Genomic DNA, 24,214 nt, shown 5'->3' with positions numbered 1-24,214 from the left:
GTCAGTTCCTCCCTGAATCTTGGTAAAATTCTCCTTTGAAGCCAGGCCCAGAGTAGTTTTTTAGTTATTAGTCCCTTGATAATCTTATCTATTTCTTCTATTGTTATGGATAGTTGAGGTTCTTTATGTTTACCTAAGATAATGTAGGATATGATCGATTTTCCAGGTATTTGTTCATGTCTTCCAAGTTGTTAAATTCATTAGAGTACAGATCTTTGTAGTAATGTTTAATCAATCTTTTAATTTTATTAGGGTTCACTGTAATTACCCACATTTCATTCTTCATCCTGTTTATTGATGTTTGTTCCTTCCTGTCTTTGATCAGGTTTGCCAGTGGCCTATTGATTTTGTTAATTCTTTCAAAGAACCAGATTTTGTTGTATTAATTTTTTGCATTGTTTCCTTGTTTTCACACTCATTTATCTCTGCCTTGATTTTTTTTTATTAATTCTGATTTCTTGTTATTGATAGAATTATTCTGTTGTTTCTGCTTTAAATTCTGGAGGTTTTGTGACAACGTGTCAATAATAAGTCTCATCCTTTTTCATGTGTGCATTTATTGTTATAAAGCTTCCTCTGATTACTGCTTTTGCTGTGTCCCAAAGGTTTTGGTATGTTTTATTCTCATTCTCATTGGTTTCTAAGAACTTACTAATTTCAACTGTAATCAGGACCCACTCATTTGCAGTAGGGAGTTACTCATTATCCGATTATTTGCCCTTGTTTTTAAACCAATTTTTGTTGATTTCCAGCCTTATTGTTTACATGTCCAAGAAGGAAGTTTGTGTGATCTCTTTGGGCTTGAATTTATTCAGGCTTAACTTGTGCTCCAGCAAGTGGTCTATATTTGAGCATGTGCCATGTGTGCTTGAAAAAATGTGATTGTGCTTTGTGTTTTGGTGGGTTTTTTTTTTTTTTTTTTTTTGCATTTGGGTAAAGTGCTCTAAAGATATCTTTTAGGTCAAGTTGCCAAATTTAGAATTCAGTTTGGTAGCTTCCTTGTTAAACTTCTTTCCCTATGTTCTATCTTACTCAGAGAGTAGTGTATTGAAGTCACTTTCAATGATTGCTGAGCTTATTATTTGTTTTTTCATCTTTAGGAGAATTTGACTGATGAATTTCACTTGTCTCTCAGTGTGCATGTATGTATTTATTATGCTCACTTGTTCTTGAACTACTGTTTCCTTGAACATTAAATCGTATCCCTCCTTATCTCTTATTATGACTTGCAACTTGAGAAAGTTTTGTTAGAGATCAGGATTCTAACTCCTGCTTTCTTTGATTTGCCTTTAATTTGGACATTTTTACCAGCTTTTAATTCTTGCCTACTTCTATCTGTGAGCTTGAGATGTACTCTTGTAGACAACAAGTCAATGGGTTATGTTTTCTAAATCATTCTGCTAGTCTCTGTCTTTTAATGGGTGAGTTCAGTCTATTGACATTCAGAGTTATAACTCTTACCTTTTGTGTTGGGTATAACCTCATTTCTTGTCATTTCATTGTGTGTATGTGTGTGGGGGGGTGTTCATTCTTGCCTTTTTCATTGTTGTTTTAATGTTATCCTGGGGGCAGATGTCATTTTTAAAATTTTAATTAAAATATCATTTAATAGTTATAAAATATACTTTAATACTCATAACAATCCACACATCAATTGTATCAAGTATATTTGTATATGTTGCCATCATTATTTTCTAGACATTTACGTTCTATTGTGCTCTTGGTATCAACTCTTTCTTCCCTTCCTCTCCTTTCCCACTCTTGTGAACCCTTGATAAATTATACATTATTATTATTTCCCTACTTTACACCAACCACTGTCTCCCTTCCTCCATGGTTTCTGTTGTTAATCAGCATGGGGGTGGTGTGGTTATGTATTAATCATTGTGATCAGTTCTTCCTTTCTTCCCTCCTCTTCCCCCCTTTCCCCTACACTTCCATTTTCACTATTTCCATTCCTGTTCCAGAATTGCATGTGTTGTGAACTCTTATATCTTATCTGTACCTGTGTACATGCTCTGATCTACTCAGAAGTGATAGGCAGCACTGGGGTCATGATAGTGAGGGTTGAGGAAGCTGCAAAGTAGAAGAGCAATATTGTGTGTTTTACTGTGCTCTGTTTAACTCGTCCCTTCCCTGTAACCCCTCTGTGGGAGGATGTCCCATTGTCTATAGATGGGCTTTGGGCTTCTGCTCCAACCCCCTCACTCTCAACAATATGGTTTGGTTTGTTTGTTATAGTTCTTCTGATTCCTGTTACCCAGTCCCAACAACAGCACATGATAGCACTGGATGTTGTGCTTCTTCTATGTGGTCTTGTTGGTTCTCTGCTAGATGGCCACTTGTTTAGCTTCAAGCCTTTACATCCCGAGATGCTATATCTTTTAATAGTCTGGCACTATCTGCTTTCTTCACCACATTTACTAATGCACCCATTCTGTCTTTAGCAATTGTGCAAAGAAGATGAGCATCACAGACTGTAAATTTGTGAAAACAAAGTGTTCATGTAATGAGAGATTCTGAAAAGATTCCTGAAGTCTGTCCACTTGCAGTATAAAAAGATTACATAGGCCAGTCCCTCTCTTTTTATGAGTTAATGTATTTATATGTGCACACACCTATGTTTATACGTCTATCCATAGCTTTGCTTCCTAGATTATTCCACTGTTTCCTTTTACGTTCCTCCAGCCTTTGGGGCTGTTTTCAATGTGTTCACTTTTAACACTTTATTAGCGGCTCATACAACTCTTATCACAATCCATACATATACATACATCAATTGTGTAAAGCACATCTGTACATTCTTTGCCCTAATCATTTTGAAAGCATTTGCTCTCCACTTTAGCCCTTTGTATCAGGTTCTCTCTTTTTTTTTTTTTTGCTGAAGCACCCTTAAAAAATTGCATGTTGAAATAAAGATTTGGTTAAAGTAAATGCATTTTTAAGAAAATACACTGGAAGTATTTTCGTAGAATGTCTTCAATTCTTCATATTATGTCTTCTATACTAAGGAGATGGAATTATGTACATAAGCACAATTAGAACTGAGGAAAGCATAACACAAATTTTTATTATTTTGAATTTTGTTTTTCAAAAGTAGCTCTCTAAAATTAAGGATGAGTTTCTCTTATATTGGATGTTCCTCAGGAGAAAAGTTTTCTTAAGGCTTGCTTTATGTCTTTATTTCTAAGACTGTAGATAAAGGGATTCAGCATGGGTGTGGCTACAGTGTACATCACTGAGGCTATTGCAGTGGCCCTGGAATTTTCAATAGCAGCATAACTGAGAAAACCCCTAAAGCTGTACCATAGAACAAGGAGACCACAGAGAGGTGAGACCCACAGGTGGAAAAGGCTTTATATTTGCCCCCAGCTGATGAAATTTTCAAAATGGAGGACACAATCTTCATGTAAGAAAAAAGGATCCCACTGAATGGAATAACACCCAGAAACCCACTTACCAAATACATGACTAAGTCATTGAGGAATGTGTCAGAACAAGCAAGATGGACGACCTGATTAAATTCACAGAAAAAATGGGAGATTTCCAGTTCTGTACAAAAAGACAGTCGCAAAACCAATAAAACATTTAACAGAGACTGCAGAAATGATAATACCCAGGAGACCAGAAGCAGGAGGCCACAGAATCTTGGGTTCATGATGACAGTGTAGCGCATTGGGTGACAGATGGCCACAAACCGGTCATAGGCCATCACTGTCAATAGGAAGTTGTCTAAGCCCAAAAAAAGCAAGAAAAAGTACATCTGAGTGATGCAGTCTTCATATGTAATTACTTTGTTCTGCATCTGGATGTTCATCAGCATCTTTGGGACAGTGGTGGAGGTGAAACAGATGTCAGTAAAGGAGAGGTTGGAGAGGAAGAAGTACATGGGTGTGTGGAGGTGGGAGTCTGTGGTGATGGCCAGGATGATGAGCAGGTTCCCAGTGAAGGTGACCAGGTACATGGAGAGGAACAGTCCAAAGAGGAGGGACTGCAGCTCTGCCTCTTCAGAAAGCCCCAGAAGGATGAATTCTGGAATCTGCGTGTGGTTCCCTGGTTCCATGGAGCTGATGAATCTCCTGGGAAAGGGAAAAGAGCATTGCAAACTCTGCCATGAGCTGTTAACAACAGTTTAAGGGACATACTGTCATTTATAATTTTACCAATCAAATATTTTATCCCTGTTCATTATCTGTATATCTCATGTTCTTGAATCTCATGTGCTCAATATTCTCTTTGAAGATGAAACTCTCAAGTTGTCCTTTATTCCATTATCATCTTTCCTCTAAAACTTTATATTTCTCTACAAATTCCGTAAGATTTTGATTGTTCATTTGACAACTGTGTTTGACCAAATATTTTATGCCAAATATTCTTGAAAGTTGTGGGAACATCAGTGAAAGAAATAAAAATTTTTCCTCTTATTTGAGGTGAACAGCATATGATGTAATTATTGGGCTCTTCCATTACAGAGGTTGGAAGAACGATGGAACTGCAAAGACAATTGATGCAATGGACTCATGGAGCATGCAAAGAGCAGTCATGTGTGGAACAGAACTGTCCTCCATGTGCCAGTAATCAACTATATTAAGGTCAAGAGGGCAGCATTTGCCCAGGAACAGAATTCAGAGGATTATGGAGAAAGGAGAAATGGAAACAGGAAACATGGAAGCAGCAGGATAAGTAAATGCACTGGGGAATTGCAATGGAGGAGTTAGATCAGATTGTGTGTGATTTCTTGAATATTTGTTCAAGTCTGTAACTATGTAATTTCCAGTAAGATGTAAGCAAGTTATCAAGAAAAAGAAATGCTTCTTAGTAAAATCACTTGTGATACAGAGGCTCACAGCAGAAACCTGAATGCAGTTAGGATACTAGTCATGAGACGAACACGTTGTACAGAGACAGCGCCTGTGCTCCCCCCACACAGGACTATTCCTCACCCCTCTGACACCACGGTGGATGGTGTACCTAAAGGGCAACAAAGGAATCTGGACTGAAGTTGTAGTTAAATATGATGGGAATATGCGATCAGATTGTTGTGAGGTTGTAGAATACTCCATGACAAAGAACGTAAACATCATTTATAATTTTTATATGCATTATTATAACACACCACATTATATCATATCCTAATGCATTTTACTGAGCCGCTCGGTGGTGCAAATGAACAAGCATTGGACCACTAGTTAAAGTTTGTCATTTACAATAAACACGGAGGAATCTAAATGCAAGCCTGGTGATCTGCTTCCCAAAGGTCACAGCCTTGAAAACCGAAAACACAGTTCTACTTTGCACATGTGGGTTCATCCAGAGTTGGAATTGACTTGGTGACAGCTGACAATATCAGCATTGTTATGTGATACCATATGGTGTAATTTGTATATAGTAATATAATGTACATGAATGGTATATAATTCAGCTTTTCACAAAAGTTACTCTTCTCTCCATTTCTAGGCGGTACAGTATTTCCCTTTATGGACTGTAGGTGCCAGGTTAAGATGTCTGCTCAACGTGTATCTCATTTACTGATAACTGCTCCTGCTCTCTCCACATTGATCTATGATGGTGTGTTATGGAGACTGAGCCAATTCAAGAACAAGAGAGAACTAAATTAAACGGGGGGCAGGGGGGGTGGAGCCAGTTTTGCTCTCCTGTGAGAACTGAATTAAGAGACAGTAATCCAAAAGCAGGTTTTTGGGTATTTCAACAACCCGTAATCCCATGGGCACAGATTTTATTTGTGGCCATTTTCTGCCATGTGATAGAAAGCCAGTCTACTGAGAGGAGAGAAGGAATGAAGTAGACAACAAAGGGAGAAAGGAAATTATTACAAAGTATGTAAGAATCAGGGAAAGTAAGGTTATATTACCAAGTTCTAAACCCCATAGTACCCAGAAAAGTAAAAATACTTGAATTACCAAAGTAGATATATGTTTTATACATGTGAACTAAATGAATTCCTACACTCACATTATAGAGTTATTAAAATATTGGTAATTAATTAAAAGCTCATATTCGGAAAAATGGAAGAAACTTTTTAAAAAGAACATTTCATTCCTTTTCCAAAATTTTGTTCATTTAGGAGGCATTTTTATTTTAAACACTGTAATTATTTGATATACCAGTGAAAGGATAGTGGATTCTACAAGCTTTAAAAAATAATAATTCTATAAATTCTCTATAATGTCTTTCAAAAGCAAGAGCCGAGGGAATATTTCCTAATTCATTCTTTGAAGCCAGCAGTACCCTAATATCAAATCAAGGAGTCCTGGCGGAATAGTGAATTATCATTAAGCTGCAACAACAAGATCAGCAATCTGAAAACACCAGCCACTGCATGGTAGAAAGATGAGGCTTTCTGCTCCATCGACAGTCAAAGTCTTGGAAATGCATGGGGACAGTTATACTCTGTCCTATAGGGTCTCGATGAGTCAGAATACGTTCAAAGTCAGTGAGTAATATCAAAACCAGATACAAATATATAACAAAGGAAGACTACCATTCAATATTACCCGTAAGAATAAATATTACCTATGAAGAATAAAATTGTCAACAAAATACTAAATAGTTGCATCCAACAATGAATGACAAGTATAATATAGTACAACTAAGTGGTATTTATTCCAGTAATGAGAGAGTGGTTCAAAATTTGACAATCAGTTTATGTAATATCCTACATCAACTAGGTAAAAAAATTAAATGTAGAAAAACTGAACACTGACAAAAGAAAAAAATGTCATAAAGCCAAATCCCAATAGCATTTGATAGCATTCAAAATTATTGCTTACATTTTAATTCTCCCAGGGAAAGTTGAAAAAAATTTTAAAAAGTTGGTTTGATAGAGTACATCTATGAAACTTAAAACAAGGGTCATGTTTAATGGTGACATTTTAGATTCCCCCCCCTTTGGATTCATAATAGGGCAAGGATATCCCCTCTTAACACTCTCATTCAAGTGCAAGTCCTAACAAACACAATAACACAAGCTTAAAAAGTACAATACACACAGATTGGGAAGGAAGAAATAAAGCTGTTTTTGTTCACAGAAAACATCTCTGTCAATGTAGAAAACTCAAAGAAACAGCCACAAACAGAAAAATAAGCAAGAGTCCAGAGAGTTACCAAAAGAAAAAATACAGCAGAGATAAATCCCAATATGAAGAAAAATAGAAAATATTTAAAATATGAACAAACAGAATGTGCACCAGGTAGAGAACTCTAATGACAAGATTTTAACCATTGAAGTCAAATTATTATTTTAGTCTACTATCGTTATCTCTGCAATACTCCATTGGATAACCACGTTATTCCTACATCTTAATTATGGTCAGAGAAAATAATTAGAATAAGAGTTCTTGCTGGGGATGGCAGAGGATCACGATGGGACAGGGGAAAAGAATAAGAGGGAGCTGATATCAAGAAGCACAAGAAGGAAAAAACAGTTTTGAAACTGATAGTATACAGAATTGCTTAATATGATTGAACTATGGAAAGGCATGATGTCTGGATTGGATCCGAACACAGTTGTTTAAAAGAAAGAAGAATACATTACAATAAATTAGTATTAGAAAAACTTTGAGAGAGAAAGTTAAGTACAAATTTTTAAATGAGTCCTATGCAAATATCTTGAGTAAAACAAGCTATAAACTTGACCCAGAGTTCACTACATGCCTTGGACTAGAAAAATCACAGGTTTACATCACATATTCTGAATTTCTTAAACTGAAATTCTGATGCCAATTTTATAGAAGAGTTAAAAATAAATAACTTTTGAAATTTTAAAATAAATAAGTAATTTAAAATGTCACGCTGAGTAGTACTACACAGTGGATTTGGGGTTGCATTTTTCTTCCAAGCGTGACAGATTCATCGCCCACTTCTACTGTGCTTTTTCCACTCTTCATCTCTCTGTGGTTTTCACAGCAGCTGTCGTCTGCTCTGCACATGTACCAGAGCAATGTCCAAGGCGAGTCTGACTGCAGACAGACTGTGCTGCTAATTCTGCCTTGACTCTCCGCTAATTTCAGAGCTGTCCTTCCTTAGGAAAAATATACAGCTGTGTGTTACATGGCTGCTGCCTACCTGTCCACACCCATGCTTCACTTCCCATTCCTTGCTTTCTTTGTTCATAAGGCATTAATTATTATGAGCAATTTCCAATACACACCGTATGGTTTTAATAATGCCAACATTACTGCCAACCTGTCTCCTCCTTCAAAGCTCAGCGAGACCGTCATCTCTCTGTGAAACCTTCCCTAAAAGTCCCCAGGAAGGGCAACAACATCATGATCCATTTCAGCAGGATTGCAGAGCCGGAATAAGCATGCACTTACTGTCTGTTACCTTACGGAGAATGCAAGATACTTGCAAGAAGGGAAAATATCTACTCATTTCTTTATGTCCAGACTACAATTTAATGCTAAACTATAATTTTGTGAGTGACTATGTGAACAAATAGTTGAATGAGGTTAACAGACACGTTAATGCAGTGAAGCAAGGAAGGCTGTTGAGAGAAGGAGGTTGCAGGAATGAGAGCCAGCACCGGGGAAGACAGATCAGAGAAAGAAGACATTGTCATGTAGCCAGAATCCGTCTCTAGAACCAGGGACTCTAACTCATCAGGACTTTATCCATTAAACTTGCTTTTATTTGTTATACCTGCTGATCCTCCTACAGACACTACCAATAGCAGAGGACCATCACGCATCACCAATCTCCGGGCATCTGCGATGATGTTGTACCTCATCCAGAGAAGACTTCATTAGTGCTGTTTCTCCCATGTGCCACTACTAAAGTCAGAGGTTGTGCCCCAGGAAGAACATGGAGATGAGCCCACTTGTGAGCTTCTGAAAGGTACAGCTGTATTTTTTCTTCACCTTAGATGAATCCCATAGATCTGGGTCAGTGTAGAAGACGTATTTACAGTTCATTGGCTCTAGTGGATGAAATCCCTTTGCCTCATTAATGAAGTATTCTTACATTCCCTGAGAATTTTATTTCTCTGCAACTAAGAGAACAAAATTCAAGCTTGTGCCAATTTGTCCTTTGGGAGACAATGTGAAGCTCTGTGTACAGATTTTTCCCACTGGACTACTTCTTCCCAGAAGGTGGTCATATCTATTGTGCTGTGTCTCCACCATGCAGGGTATTGAATAATGGTTTCTCTGAGATGCATTTCCTTCTCCAAAGACCTAAAGAACACAGGTGGACATCATTTACGTAGATTCCAGCATTTTGTGAGGCACTTCGGCTCACATAGGGCCCCAACAGTCTCACCACTATATTTTTACCATGTCTTTTATTACAATTAATTAACAATATAGCCTCAGGAAATGGAATGCCATCCCATTAGGGAGGGTGTTGGGAGTTAGGATGATAGGATATTATCAGTGAGTGTCTACACATCTACAGGTCATAATAGATAAAAACCCTAAATGTCTCAATGTCCCCAAGAAGGTTCATACATTACACTGAAATTTTATTTCATATTGTATCATATTATATAATAAAAAATGTTATACCATTTTGCATACTATATCCCTATATTCACAGTGTTATATTATTATTTAAGAGAATGGTTTCCTAATTCAAATCAAAGATACCTGTGTTTTGCTAACTGGTATCTGAAAGGGAATCTGTTCATTTGGTTACTTTCTGTTCGGTAAATGGAAAGTACAAAGAGAAAAGGCATACTCGGAGTGTGAGGGGAAGGTGGGAGTAATCAGAGGGAACTGATCACAATGGTCTGCATGTAACCCCTTCCTAGGGGGATGGACAATGGGAAAATGGTCTAAGGCAGACTGTGCTTGGGCTAAGACATGGGGAACTGTTTTCAAATAAATTATCAAGGGTTCAGGAGAGAAGGAGGGAGGGCAAGTGGGAAATGAGGAACTGATATCAAGGGCTGAAGTAGAAACACAATGTTTTTATAATGTTGATGGAAACATATATACAAATGTGCTTGACACAATGGATGGATGGATGGATTGTGATTAGAGCTGCAAGAGCCAACAATAAAACAGTTAAAGGGGAAACAAAGTACAAAGAGTTTGCATTCGTATTGCAGAAGGACCCACTCTAGTTGAAGACATGAGGAGAAAAGAGGGGAAATCTTTCTGAGGAGGAGCCACTTCAGGAAATAGATGGAGGACGGGGAGTGGAAGTAGTGTCCCAGGGAAGAGGCTCCTCTGGCCTGATAGGTATCTTCTTCAGGGGCCTTTCTGTACTTGTTACAGCTGAACTCCACCACTCACTGTCCTGGTTTGTCCTATTGGCACCAATGAAAAGTCATATCATGTGATCAGTCCACGGGATGATAAACATGTGCATGGGCCCCACCACAGAGCCAGAATGAAAGGGCTAATATTAAACGATACTCAGGATTTGTACGTGCATAACTAGTGAATTACATCCTGTGTTGCTTTCTATTCTGCAATTCGTTTTTTTAGATTTGCATGATTTTATACATTAGAATTTTTTAGGGTGCTTTAAAATGTATGTGGAACATTTGAGTTAATAGTTAACAGAACGTTGCCACAAACTTTTCCACTAGTCACATATAATATTCATATATTGCTGGTGGGGGGAAAGTGTTCAGGTATCCTGAAGAGCAGATAGTTGGTTTCTCCAAATTCCATCCTTAGATTTAGCAAGTGACCAGCAATTCATCAATTAAGTACTACCCAAAAAGTATTAAAAATAGATATTTAAACAAAAACTGGTGTATGAATGCTTATAGAAGCAGTATTCACAAGTACTAACTGGTAGAAACATTCCAAATGTCCGTCAAAAGAAGACCACAGGGTGGCATTGACAATGATGATTGTTGATCATTGAAAAACCATGAAGCAGGATTACATGATACAGAATGGGTCATTCTTAGAAACCTACTCCTAGTGGGAAGAAAGCACATCCAGCTCACTGCCGTACAGTCAGTTCTGACTCAGAGTGACCTGTGGGGTAGAGCAGAACTCCACAGAGGTTCCCCAGGCTGGGATCTCTATAGAACAAACTGACAGATCTTTCTCCCATAGAGTAACTGGTGGCTTGAGACCTCAAACTGCTGAAATTTAGGTTAGCAACTGTGTTCCTTTGGTTTTGTGTCAACGTGGTTGGGAAAGGATTCTTAGTAGTTAGCAATTGGTGGTTCCCCCTGATGTGACTGAACCTAAACAACTCCATGGTGGAATTTACTGTGAGCAGCAAAACAGATGTAAGAGGATTGGGGAGGAAACAGCCTCATCACCCAGGTGATAGCTGTGCTGCAATTGAAAGAAAGTTTCCTCAGGGATGTTACCTACCCTTATGTAAGCAGACTTTGTAGGAAGACTTGCCACTTCCTCCTTGCTTGGGGAACTGGATCTGACATCTATCTCTGAGCCAACAGCCTGCTATATTGCCTCAAAATCTGGGAGCTATCAATGTCCTGCCATATGACTGCCAACACAGGGTTCTTTTTACTCTGTGGCCTGAAGCCTGGTCTGTTGAACTTGAAATTCTCTGCCTCTACCTGCACCAGCCTGTGATCTTTCTACTTCCTGGGTGGTCCTCTTGCTTCCTGGTTGGCCAACCACAGCAGGTACTGGGTCATGTTAGGACTCCAGTTTAGCATCTGACTCATGGATTTGAACCAGATTGTGCTAACTCACTTCTCCATCTCTCTATATGGCTATAGAGATACAGAGATAGAGATAGGAAAAATAATTTATACCAAGGAAATTTCTCACACTTGTAAAAGTGTGATGTATATACATAGAGATGGATAGATAGCTATAGATATCAAGATGTCATGGGTCTTGTTTCCATTGAGAATGCATTCTAGCACCAACATGAGTGCTTAAACTCAGTGTCACCAGGGTTCCATTGGCCTGTGTGGGAGGCTGGGTCGCCTCCAGAGGCCATATATCATGTACTCCCATTTATATGAAATATCCCATTAGCCACTAATTATGAATCGTTCTACATTGCATGCTAATCCATTTCATACTGGAAGCATTGGCAGAATACTTCCATTTCTTCACCACTAGTTCCCGTGGTGCGTGTATAATTGGGAATATTAGTTGTATTGTTTGATTTCTTTGAAGAGGGATAAATATAAACCTATCACAGAGAGCACTGCACTTCAAGATAGATCTTGAAACATCCTTTCAGAGGGGGAACCGATCACAATAATCTATATTACCACCACCACCCACAGGGGTACAAACAACAGAAATGTTGGTGAAGGGAGACAGCAGACAGTGTGAGTTATGAAAATAATAATAATTTATAATTATCAAGGGGTCAGGAGGGTTTGAGGGTGGGGAAGGGATGCAAAAAGAAGAGGCTGGGGCATTAATCCACCCAAGGGGAGGGTATTGTTTATATCTCCACAGGGAAAGTGGGACCAGACTTCAACCCAGTGTTGCAACGTGTCAATGCAATATCCCGGCGTGGAGTAGGGAACCAGTGGAGAGGTCTGGGAGGCCGGCTCCAGCACCATAAATTAAGTGGATTCCTGCCCCTCCCGGGTAAAGAATTTGTTCCAAAGGACGACATTGACTCTGCAGCTCCGGGAGAAGAACATATCTGATCAGAGCACACGGGAGAAGATGAAGGGGCAGGAGGAGAGAGTGGAGCACAGCCTGGCCCACCAGGCCGTGATGATGATGTTCCTGAGTAGAGCAGCCAGTCCACAGAGAGAACAACATGGCTGGCCCCACTATGAGAAATGATGCCAATCAGTGACTAAGGGCGATACAGGGGACAGCACCGGAGACACAGTGTGGGAATTGCACCTGACCTGATCCCACCACACCGAGGCAAATCACTGGGGGAGTGCAGCGGAACAGCAAGGGAATGGAGTGGCAAGGTCCCCAGGGAATGCTGAAAGTGGACTTTGGGGCCAGGGCGTGGTGCCCCAACAGACTGGACTGGAAAACGCTCCTAAGGGCCAGCAAATGATCCCTGAACTAACTACAAGCTTTTCTCTTGTGAACTGTTTTGTTCTGTTCTTTGTCAGTGGTGTGTTTTTGTTGTTTTGTTGTCTGGTTGTATACTGTTGCTTTGTTTTCCTCTGTCTTGTTTTCGTGCATGTTAGTGTCTCCACAGGTCTGTCTGAATAGGACAGGCTGGATGAACTATCTGGAGGAAAAACAATGGGACCGACAGTTCCGGGGGGACTTGGGGTGGGGGGTTAAGGGGGGTAAGGAAGTGGTGTTAACAAACCCAGGGACAAGGGAAAAACATGGGACCCCAAATGGTAGAGAAGGGGGAGTGGCAGGCCTGGTGGGAAATGATCAAGGGTAAGGTTGCTTAGAGAAGAGGTATACTCTAGCCCAGGTGGCGACGAAGCATGGTAGTAGGGCAGGAGGAAAGTCAAGGGAGATGGGGGAAAGAGCTAGGAGTCAAAGGGCATTCATGGAGGTCTAGACAAAGACATGTACATGCAAATATATATAGGAGGATGGGGAAATAGATCTATGTGTCTATATTTATAGGTCAAGTATTAAGGTGGCGGAAGGACCTTGGGCCTCTACTCAAACACTCCCTGATTGCATGAATACCTTCTTTTATTAAATTGGAACACTATGATGCTCACTCTCCCGACACAACGGCTGGAGCCAAAGTGGGTGAACAAGTAAATGTGGTGAAGAAAGCTGATGGTGCCCGGCTATCAAAAGAGATAGTGACTGGGGTCTTAAAGGCTTGAAGATAAACAAGCGGCCATCTAGCTAAGAAGCAACAAAGTCCACATGGAAGAACACACCAGCCTGTGTGATCGAGTGGTCCCAAAGGGATCAGTTACCAGGCATCAAAGAACAAAAAATCATATCATTGACTGCACACCTCCATGATAGGATCGCTGAAGACAAATGGGTGCATAAGCAAATGTGGTGAAGAAAGCTGATGGTGCCCGGCTATCAAAAGAGATAGTGTCTGGGGTCTTAAAGGCTTGAAGGTGAACAAGCGGCCATCTAGCTCAGAAGCAAATAAGCCCACATGGAAGAAGCACACCGGCCAGTGCGATCACGAGGTGCCCAAGGCATCATGCAAAAAAAAAAAGATATAAGTGTGTGCATGTATGTGTATATATGTGTATATGTATATATGTATATATATATCATATTAAATGAAGGGGGAAGTGCAGAGTGGAGACCCAAGGCCCAAGTGTCGGCCAATGGAGATCCCCTCATAGAGGGGTTTAGGAGAGGAGATGGGTTAATTAGGGTGCGAGGTAGTATCGATGAAGAACACAGCTTTCCCCCAGATCCTGGATGCTTCCTCCCCCCAACTACCATGATCCGAATTCTACCTTGCAGGGCTGGATAGGACAGAGGCTGTACACTGCTACATATGAGGGCTGGAGGTACAGGGAATCCAGGGTGGATGATACCTTCAGGACCAAGGGTGTGAGGGACGATGCTGGGAGAGTGTAGGGTGAGTGGGTTGGAAAGGGGGAACTGATTACAAGGATCCACATGTGACCTCCTCCCTGGGAGAGGGACAGCAGAGAAGGGGGGAAGGGAGACTCCGGATAGGGCAAGATATGACAAAATAACGAGGTATAAATTACCAAGGGCACATGAGGGAGGGGGAAATGGGGAGGGAGGGAAAAAAAAAGAGGACCTGATGCAAGGGGCTTAAGTGGAGAGCAAATGCCTTGAGAATGATTGGGGCAGGGAATGTATGGATGTGCTTTATACAATTGATGTATGTAAATGTATGGATTGTGGTAAGAGTTGTATGAGTCCCTAATAAAATGTAAAAAAAGAAAAGAGAAAAAAATGATTAGGGCAAAGACTGTACAGATGTGCTTTATACAAGTGATGTATGTATATGTATGAACTGTGATAAGAATTGTAGGAGCCCCAATAAATTGTTTTAAAAAATTAATTAATTAATTAGGAAAAAAAAAGAAGAAGAGCATATACCAAGGGCTCAAGTAGAAACAAAATGTTTTGAAAAGGATAATGGTGACATATGTACAAATATGTTTGATACAATACAATTGATACATGAATTGTTATAACTCATGTAAGAGCCCACAATAAAATAATGTCAATTAAAAAGAAAGGAAGAGAGATCCTTTCTGACAATGAATTCACACCTTTCCTCGTGATGGTGTAATTCCTGGCATAGTGAACCGTATGATTATCTGATTATAAATGGCCCATTTCAGCTCATTCATGTCAATGATCTCAATCATTTTATGTGCCGTTACTTATTTTATGACTTCCTATTTCCCTAGATTCCTACTTCATACATTCCAAGTTCTGACTATTGGGTGATTTGTGTAGTCATTTTCTTTCTCATGTTGAGTCGTGCCCCATCAGCCAATGAATATCTGGAAGGCTCTGCTCTGCAGCTTAGACACCGTCCCTGGCAAAGTAGACGACTCTACTTGGAGAAGGCAGCTCTTCCTCTGTCACGTTCTGAGTGTCCTCTGACCTGAGGGGCTCATCTTCTGACACTCTGTCTGACAAAGTTCACCTCTGTTCATTAGACCTTCAGTGTCTGAAGGTGTCCTGCTGCTGCGCATAAGCGGTTTAGTGGTCAGTTCCTCTGAAGTGGACAGCTGCTTCCTTCCTTGTCTTCTATTCTCAGTTTGGAAACTCCCCTCAGAGAGACCTGTTCAATTTGGCATTTGGAATTTCAGTGATGTGTCTCCAGCAACACACAAGCCACCACATCATAGTAAACAAGAGAGAGTAGTCCATTTGAGACACATGATTAGCCTTTAAATGGTAACATTATAAATCACCTCCCGAGGGTATGTGATAACTATAATGACAAATTAATACTTAGCGAAGGGAGTAAACTTTCAAATACTCTTTAGAAAAAGAAAGTATACATGTACAGGACAGCTTTTGGACCAAAATACATAGTTTCATAGCTTGTTGACCTGTACAGATCCAATATTAAGGTGATTGGACAATACTTTCGCAAAAATCTATGGTCAGACAAAAGTAAATTAATAATGCTCATTCACCAAAGAAGAACCATGCCTGCTAGATGATTCAGAGGTGTCATTAATGTAAAGAGAGTTTGAAATATTATATGGCCTTGCTGACCTGCCATTCATCTGCTTCTTTGCACAGTAGTGCCTTAATCCAAGAGAGTCATTCAGTTTCTTAAATGCACTGCAGCTTCCTGAGTGGGAGTTTCTAATCAGAACCTGTTGTGACCTGTGAAGGATGTTGTACTTGTGAACCTTAAAACAACAGAGTGTATACACCTGGGTTACTAAAATATGGATACAAACTGGTTCAAAAATGGCCAATTAGAAAAATAATACTTGGCATATCCTTACCTTGGGTGGTGGTGGGGGGGGGGAGGATTTCTATGAGAAATGTTAATCACTTTTCCCAATGGCAGATTGCCCCTCTAGGTCACTCACCAACAGATGTGTGATTCCCTTCACCAACACAGACCTACCTGCCCTTCTCTCCTTGAATTCCCACTGAGGTTCATTGAGCACCCTGGTAGGGGTGTCTGTTGATCTGGGGTGATCTCAGAACAATGTCATATGACAGACGATGACTTGTCTTCTCCTTCTCTCCTCAACATAAGTAACTGACCGCATCTAAGGAAGACCTCTGTCAAAGTGGTTACAAAGATGGACAAATAATTGCATGATACATAGACTGTGAGCATTAGGCAGACACAGAATGGATTCAAAGATTACCTGACCTGAGAACAGAAGTCTCCCTTCATCTTATAGTGCTGGCCCATATAATAGTTCTTTTTTTAGTGGTTGACTAACCACTCAGCTTCATGGTTTTCCAGTTCATCCATCATCAGGACTTTCATGGATTCATCACTGTTTTTATGGATACGCGGTATTCCATTGTGTTTATGTTCCAGTTTCTTTATCAATTCTCCCACTGCTGGACATTTGAGCTATTTCCAGTTTATTATGAATTCTCGGTGATAAACATAGGAAAGCATATATCTGTTTGTGCTGCTACTTCTTTCAGGTATCTACTCAGCAGAGGAATTGCTAGGTTGTCTGGTATTTCTATTTCCAGTTATTTTGAATATTGCCATATCAATTTTGGCAACTTTTGTACACATTTAAAAGCCCACCACCCAACTAAAATAAACTAATCTGGAGCATATTATTTCAAATTTCTGCTCTGAGATAGTGTAAACAGTTTTACAATGCAGCAGAAATAAGTACCTTTGTTTGTCATATGGAGAGAGCCACGGCAGATCTCCTTTAGACTTTTTCCTCTTGAAATAAGAATTTTTAAAAAGATTTCAATTTTTATGTGGCCTTCTGGAAAGAACAAAATGCAAGGTTATGGCCAATGAGTACAAATTAAAGAAAAATATAATTGTTCAGAAATACACAATCATTTTATATACAACATTTTTCAAATGTGCATTTTATGTCTTCCTGGAATTGTTCAACTGCTACATTCAGAGATGTGTCATAATTTAAAATCATTTTATTGGGAGATCTTACAGCTCTTATCGCAATCCATACATCCATGTGTCAAGCACATTTGTACATATGTTGCCTTCATCGTTTTCAAAAATTTCTTTCTACTTGAGCCCTTGATATTAGCTCATTTTCCCCCTTCCCCACCTTGCCCTCCATCATGAACCCTTGATAATTTATGAATTACTATTTTCTCATATCGTACACCTTCACCCCCTTTTTTCGTTGTTTGTCCCCATGCACGGAAGTTATATGCTGATCATTGGTATAGATTCCACTTTTCTTCTCCCACTTTCCCCTTAGCCTTCTGGTATTTCTACTCTAATTATTGGTCCTGAGGGGTTTACTGTTCTAGATTCCCTGTGCTGTGAGCTCTTATCTCTACCAGTGTACATGCTCTGGTATCGCCAGGTTTGTAAGGTAGAATTGGGGTCATGATAGTGGGGGGAAGTAGCATTAAAGAAATAGAGGAAAGTGGTATGTTTCATCTGTGCTATAAAGCACTCTGACTGGCTCCTCTCATCCTTATGACCCATCTGTAAAGGGTTGTCCAATTGTCTGCAGATGGGCTATGGTTCTCCACTCCACACTCCCCCTCATTCACATAGATATAATTTTTTGTTCTGGGTCTTTAATGCCTGATATTTGATCCCATTGACACCTCATTATCACATAGGCTGGTGTGCTTCATCCATGTGGGCTTTGTTGCTTCTCAGCCAGTTGGCTGCTTGTTTATCTTTAAACTTTTAAGACCACAGATGCTGTAGCTTTTGGTAGCCTGACACCATCAGTTTTCTTCACCATATTTGCCTATGCACCCATTTAGTCATCAGTGATTGTGTCAAGAAATTGAGTGTGGTAGTTACATAATTTGTTTTCAATTTGAGAATTAAGAGTGAAGAGGTGGAGTTTAGCCTGTCATTCAGATCACAGCATTATGACCTCATTTGGAAGTACTAAGGAGATAAATAACTTGCTGAAGGAGGGACCCATGCTCACTCCCAGTGAGACATTACTGACCATGAGCCACATGGAGATATGCTGATGGCAGTCAGAGCCCTGGAATTCTGATCTGAAAACATGTTGAGTTCATCACGAAGCTCAAAAACACATTTTAACACTTTTCTTCTTGACAACCATCTCACTTCAGTGTGAAATAGCAAAGCATTATTCAGTGCATCCAACTCAAGCACAGTTGCGAGAACAGTTGGCTGTTTAAGGTGTTTGCCTTTTGAAAATTCACGGAGCTTATCACGCTTTCATTACTTCTTGTAACTCTGGTAGCAGCATCTTCATTGCTAATATTTGCCCATGAACCATATAGTGAGTTCCAGTGACTTTTGGTGACTCATTCAGTTCCAAATGCTAAAATGCAGATCAACTCCCTAGTATGGCTGGAGCACCATCTGTGCAAACACCACAAACCTTTTCCCAAGAGATCTTATGTTCTTTCAGAAATGAATCAACTGTGTCAAATACATCATGTGCTGTAGTTGTCGTTACAAAAGGTGTGAAAAAAAGAAACTCATCTATAATGGCACCATCATTAATATGCCTCATGTAAACCGGTATCCGTGAACAGTGTGCAATGTCATCAAGCTGAATGCTAATTATTGGAAGTGGAGGAGATTTAATTTCCTGGATTACCTGATCCAAAATATCAGCACACATGTCAAGTATTATTCTGCAGACAGTGCACTCAATTTTGTAACAAATTTGTTTCCAATCATAACTTGAACAATGTCTTTGGCCGCTGGCAACAGTACATCCTCACCAATGGTGTGAGTTTTCATAGCTCTTGCAATTCTGAGTGCCACCAAATATGAAGTTTCAATGGCTGATACATTTGGTTTGTGGTACTAGCCACCAGTGTCAAGTCTGGCTTTCTTGAGTCCATCAATGTTGATTCTAAATAGTTTGTCTCCTTGCCAGCAAAGCTCTGATGCTTGCTATCAAAATGACATTTTAGTTTCTTCAGCTTCATAGAATCAGCTGATAGAAGTTCACACAAATAACACATTGTGCTTTCTCAATTCCTGTTGTAATTATTGAGGTAACACCATACTGTAACAAATCCTCACTATGTTTTCTTTTCTTAATATTCTTCTCTACATGATCCATTGTCATGGGATGGTTTGCTAATGAAAATAATATATAACAATAGCCTTAGTAATACATAAGTTGAAATATGGCACAGTTCAATCAATTCAGTTCATTAAAATTTCCAATGATTTACCATTCTTTGTGTAGTTTTTTATCATACCTGTTCCTATCACAAGGGGGCAGTATTCACATCAACCGCAACAATGTAAAAACACTAATCAGCATTCAGATTAAGTTCCAATCATATATATACACACACACATACATTTCAGTAGATTCTGATTTGACAGCACATGATTTTACTTAACCAGTAATTATAATTCATGATGTGTTGTTTTATCTCTAATCCTGCTGCTTTCAACACAGCAGTTTATTTTAACGGAGTAGTTGCTTTCAGCACAATAACTGCTTTCTACACAGTAGCTGCTCTCAACACAGTAGCTGCTCTCAACACAGTAGCGGCTCTCTACACCTGTTTGACTGGTCCACATAAGTACATTATGGCATAAACCCTGTCACATACACCTGTATTTTACAAGATGTATGTGATGCAGCTGGTGTAATGATGTCATCATATAGGGTACACATATGTGGGCGTATCTGCATGTGGACAGACCCGACTAGAGATGGCTAGAGGAGCAGTGTTTCCATTGGTCATAGGCGACCCTTGTGAAATGGTTGTTCAATGCCCAAAGGGTTCACAACCAACAGGTTGAGAACCACTAATATAGAATTTTCAAACAAACAATAATATCATTGTGTCTGTATCTCACAGGATAAACTGAAAATGCACACAATTAGAAAATGTACCACCCTCATTTAAATGTAACATTCTATAAGTGAACAAAACACAAGCATTCTACATTTATGTGATCCCCTACTTCATAATCCTATGAAGACACTCCCCCACCTATGACAGTTTTAAACCAAACACTTCATGCCTTTCTCTGCATTTTGGATATCCAATTTCTGTTCTGCCATCTTTTATCAACCCAGTGCTCTGAGGAGAGAATCCTAATCTGTCATGTGAAGACTCTGCATTCAAGTTGGAATCTTGTGATGTCTGCATTCATAAGCAAAGGCAAATCTGAGCAGGATATCCAAAAATTCAGTTGCAATGTGCATCAGTTCACAAGCTCAAACATCTGCTCTTCATCTTGTCAGTCTCTGGTCAACTCAATGTCATCTATTTCATTCCTCTCACCAGGATGCCCCATCGGCTGCCTTGCCTTTAGACCATGGATGCCATCACGAATCCTCATCAATCCTAGCCCTCTTGTGCTAGGACATGAACTGTAGACCAGTCAGCATGCTCTCATTTTCTCTAGTCCCTATGAACCAGGCCCACGAATGTCAGTGGCAAAACTCAACCCATCTCTTGATTGCTAAATTTATCTCACTTTCACTCAACCAGTGAATCCAGGTTGTCACCTAGTAAGCATATCATCCTTCCTACAGGCGCCCTTTAACAGTTCAGTCTTGGAGCAGAGAGTTCCTTTCACGTACCAAATTATTCTAGCATTAGTCCAAAATACAAACAGCCAAAAAGTTCCTTTTTTAAAAATCTGTCAACAACCCCCTAGGTATGTCTTGATGTACTAGTGAAATATGGGTGTTTGTTGAAAGGTCTAGGAGTCTTGGCATATACCATGAATACTTATAGATTTGACACAGAAAATGTACATAAGTGTATTTAACCATTGCTACAAATATATCTTTAAATGTGGAATATACTTTTTAAAGTTTGGAACAGCCAGATCTCAACTTATCTCTCACCTTGTACATCTCTCATGGGTAATCCCTGTGTACCAGGAAACAATGGAAAATGCTCAAGTCTGCCCTTCTTCTCATTGCTGCATTTCCCCTACTCCCACTCAGCAAGTTAATCCCGGTGATTCCTATCATGAACACACAAAGCTCAGAATCCCTTTAACTTTCAGTCCTAGGAGGGGTGGTTCTTTGTTGGGCAAAGACTTTCCTTCTTTGATGAAACATATAGGGACATGATCAGAGTAAAATTATGGAAACCTCTTAGACATAAACAAACACCTTGAGGAAAGAAGACCCTGAGCCTGGGGGATCAGAACCATCATCTTGGACTCACCAAGGTCAACTGGCAGAGCAGAGTTAGCAAACACAATTCTCTGTGTTCTGATTTGATACTTAGAAACTGGTATCGTAAGTGCTCATAAGCAGGCATATCATGTGGAAATATTTGTCTCTTTCCATCTGGAGAAAATAAAAGTGATGGAAACTGAAAACACATGGAAACAGACCAGAGGACCAAGGGATATTGAAAATATTAGTCTCCATGATCTTGAGAGTAGGGTGGTTTCCTGATACCAACACAGAACTCCTCTGAAAATGGGCAAACATAGAAGGTACACACAAATTATCCATTATATAAATTACTATAGAAGTGTGAGAAGAATGTGGAACAGAACTCAAATTTATAAGGTTTACTGGTTGGCTAGATACTGGTGATACCACCAAGATTGTAGCCCATTGTGGCCCATAAAAACTGGAATTAAAATCACCACATATAAGAAAAACTAACAGTTTAAGAGCCTAAGGTAAGAAGGGCTCACAGAGAAGGAGGAATGGAAATGGGAACACAGGAGGAAATGGCATAAGGGACAGCAGGTACGTTAAGAGGTTAGCAATGAATGAGTGAAAATAATCTGTGTAAATTTTAAAAAATAAACTGATGATCCACTCTACAAGACTTGATATAATCGTAAGCAGTGGTTTTCAAAATGTTTTAAATGGTTAATTTTATATTATATATTTCACCACAGTATTATTTGTCCTCAAACAGGTAGTATCTAAGAACGTGTGGCAGAGTTGGACTGTGCTCCTCTAGGTGAGCCGTTCAAAACCACCAGCGGCTCCACAGGAGAAAGATGGGACTTTCTGCTCCTGTAGACAATTCTAGGCCTGAGAACCTACAGAGGTTATTTAATCCTGTCCTATAGAGCTGCTGAGCTGGTATTGACACCATGGCAGTGAGGTTTTTTGGGCTTTTTTTGTTTGTTTGTTTTATGACACTCACTTCACGCTCCACAAAGCATTCATTTTAAAGGAATCATGAATTAACTGTATATATTAGAATAAAAACATGGAAATGGGAGGGAACGTGAGACTGAGACCCAAGCCAATCTACAGACATTTGGACAACAGCATTACATGAAAGTCACAAGAAAGAGACGATCCAGTCAGTGTGGAATATAGCACCAAGGGAACATACAACTTTCCTCTAGTTCTTTAGTGCTTCCTTCTCCACTCACCCCCACCCTCCACTATCAGGTTCCCAATTCTACATTACAAATCCAGTCTAACCAATGGTTGTACACGGGTGCAGACCAGAGGATGTGCACTGGAAGTACAGGGAATCCAGGACAGATGAAACACTTCAGGACCAATAATGAGAGGAGAAATACCAGGAAGAGAAGAAGAAGTGTGGGAGAAAGGTGGAACTGAACACCGTGATCTATATATAACCCCCTCTCTTTTGGATGGACAACAGAAAAGTGGATGAAGGGAGACAATGGACAGTATTAGACATGGAAATAAACAAAGCTGTACTCTTAATGGGAGCATATTGTCTCATCTTTCTCCCTCTGAGCAGTGAATAGGTTTGAAAATACAAGCTCTCAAGTAGCCCAAAGCTTAACTCAACAGAGCTGTTTCCTGTGTGCAGAGAAAATATAGGGAGCTGTAATTTCCAGAATCATAAAGACAAAGAGATTCACCTGTGGTTATTTTAAATGCTGATCAGGCTTCAGGGAGTAACTCAAGAGCAAAAGTGAGGCAGATGTTTTGGTGAAGACAATTTGTGGTCAAGCATAATTTGAGAGCTTTGGATTCTTTTATAACAATAAAGACAAATTTCCATTAGTATCATTGAAGCCAAGAAGGGATATGTATACCTTTCCTAAAAAAATTGAGGTCTTGAGAGGTCTTGTAACTACTTGTCTTGAACCAACAATTACAACAAATATTCCTACTATCTGCACGTCAGAAGTTTAGCCATCTAAAGGAAGTCAGTCATATAGGTCTTACTGATTCCAGCATTTTTTGGATGAAAGAACAGGCATCAGCGTGCTTAGCTGGTCTGGTTTTCAGTGTGGTTCTGGAAGCTGTTTCCAATATTTGAACTTACACCTTTTTGCTCTTCATAGTTTATTAAGAACAAGTTTACAGACTTCGTGCTCAAAATATTCAACAGGACTTCAGTGTAAAGAAAATAACCCAGGGGGCTTGAAGGTGTCATGCCAGATGTAATCACAAGAAAATTATTTGAAAATAGAATTCAGAGCATTTCTGTCCTAGTTTTTAATGGATCAGGATGACAATGAGCACTGGTCCTTTCTGATAACTGCATGCTATTTGTCTATGGCTAGTGATGAAAATCTATTTCCAAAAGACAGCCGAAGCACGCTGAAAAAGCTTGCCATTGAAGGGACGATATGATTAAAGTAAATACATTTAAAAATATGCAGGAAGTAATTTCATGTTATGTCTTAATTTTTTTATTATGTCGTAAATATTAAGGAGATTGCTTTATGTACATAAGTGCGTAATGAACTGAGGAAAGTATAATCAAAATTTTGTTATTTTGAATTTTTTTTCAAATGGAATTCTCTAAACTTAAGGATGTGTTTCTGTTATATAGAATGGAAC

The 24,214-nt window shown here is 39.5% G+C and overlaps 1 pseudogene; it reads right to left on the bottom strand.

The window, feature by feature from the left end:
- Positions 1–3,143: 3,143 nt before the first annotated feature.
- On the bottom strand, positions 3,144–4,063 carry LOC142432085 (olfactory receptor 7A10-like; annotated as a pseudogene).
- Between the last annotated feature and the right edge of the window lie 20,151 nt (positions 4,064–24,214).

The sequence above is a fragment of the Tenrec ecaudatus genome, chromosome 1, assembly GCF_050624435.1.
Source record: "Tenrec ecaudatus isolate mTenEca1 chromosome 1, mTenEca1.hap1, whole genome shotgun sequence".
NCBI classification, from domain to species: Eukaryota; Metazoa; Chordata; class Mammalia; order Afrosoricida; family Tenrecidae; genus Tenrec; species Tenrec ecaudatus.
The sequence above is the reverse complement of the archived record's forward strand: the minus strand, read 5'-3'. Positions and strand labels throughout refer to the sequence as shown.